The sequence below is a fragment of the Oncorhynchus nerka genome, linkage group LG18 (genome assembly GCF_034236695.1).
Source record: "Oncorhynchus nerka isolate Pitt River linkage group LG18, Oner_Uvic_2.0, whole genome shotgun sequence".
In the NCBI taxonomy this organism is placed as follows: Eukaryota; Metazoa; Chordata; class Actinopteri; order Salmoniformes; family Salmonidae; genus Oncorhynchus; species Oncorhynchus nerka.
The window spans coordinates 6,653,185-6,654,616 of NC_088413.1; the positions used below are offsets into that span (position 1 = coordinate 6,653,185).

At 46.0% G+C, this 1,432-nt stretch overlaps 1 protein-coding gene across 1 annotated transcript in view; it reads left to right on the forward strand.

Annotated features, from left to right (window-relative positions):
- LOC135561731 (WD repeat-containing protein 19-like) overlaps positions 1 to 375 on the forward strand; it is a 104,685-nt gene extending 104,310 nt beyond the window's left edge. Inside the window, exon 37 of the mRNA XM_065003477.1 lies at positions 1 to 375. This exon is cut by the window's left edge and continues 169 nt beyond it. The gene's annotated coding sequence lies outside the window, so the exon portion shown is untranslated.
- The last annotated feature ends 1,057 nt before the right edge of the window (positions 376 to 1,432 follow it).

The window sequence follows — 1,432 nt, forward strand, 5'->3', positions numbered from 1 at the left end:
CAACCTCCTGTGATAGGGGAACGGGAGCCAGGGACATAATCCACTCCTCCATGTTTCTCTTCCACCTGTTAAACTGTTGATATAGACAGCTGTAGACGTCCTCCTCCTCCATGTTTCTCTTCCACCTGTCAAACTGTTGATATAGACAGCTGTAGACGTCCTCCTCCTCCATGTTTCTCTTCCACCTGTCAAACTGTTGATATAGACAGCTGTAGACGTCCTCCTCCTCCTCCATGTTTCTCTTCTTCCACCTGTCAAACTGTTGATATAGACAGCTGTAGACGTCCTCCTCCTCCTCCATGTTTCTCTACCACCTGTCAAACTGTTGATATAGACAGCTGTAGACGTCCTCCTCCTCCATGTTTCTCTTCCACCTGTTAAACTGTTGATATAGACAGCTGTAGACGTCCTCCTCCTCCATGTTTCTCTACCACCTGTTAAACTGTTGATATAGACAGCTGTAGACGTCCTCCTCCTCCATGTTTCTCTATCACCTGTCAAACTGTTGATATAGACAGCTGTAGACGTCCTCCTCCTCCATGTTTCTCTACCACCTGTTAAACTGTTCATATAGACAGCTGTAGACGTCCTCCTCCTCCTTCATGTTTCTCTATCACCTGTCAAACTGTTGATATAGACAGCTGTAGACGTCCTCCTCCTCCATGTTTCTCTACCACCTGTTAAACTGTTCATATAGACAGCTGTAGACGTCCTCCTCCTCCTCCATGTTTCTCTACCACCTGTCAAACTGTTGATATAGACAGCTGTAGACGTCCTCCTCCATGTTTCTCTACCACCTGTTAAACTGTTGATATAGACAGCTGTAGACGTCCTCTTCCTCCATGTTTCTCTACCACCTGTCGAACTGTTGATATAGACAGCTGTACACGTCCTCCTCCTCCATGTTTCTCTACCACCTGTTAAACTGTTGATATAGACAGCTGTAGACGTCCTCCTCCTCCATGTTTCTCTTCCACCTGTTAAACTGTTGATAGACAGCTGTAGACGTCCTCCTCCTCCATGTTTCTCTACCACCTGTTAAACTGTTGATATAGACAGCTGTAGACGTCCTCCTCCTCCATGTTTCTCTACCACCTGTTAAACTGTTGATAGACAGCTGTAGACGTCCTCCTCCTCCATGTTTCTCTACCACCTGTTAAACTGTTGATATAGACAGCTGTAGACGTCCTCCTCCTCCATGTTTCTCTACCACCTGTTAAACTGTTGATATAGACAGCTGTAGACGTCCTCTTCCTCCATGTTTCTCTACCACCTGTCGAACTGTTGATATAGACAGCTGTACACATCCTCCTCCTCCATGTTTCTCTACCACCTGTTAAACTGTTGATATAGACAGCTGTAGACGTCCTCCTCCTCCATGTTTCTCTTCCACCTGTTAAACTGTTGATAGACAGCTGTAGACGTCCTCCTC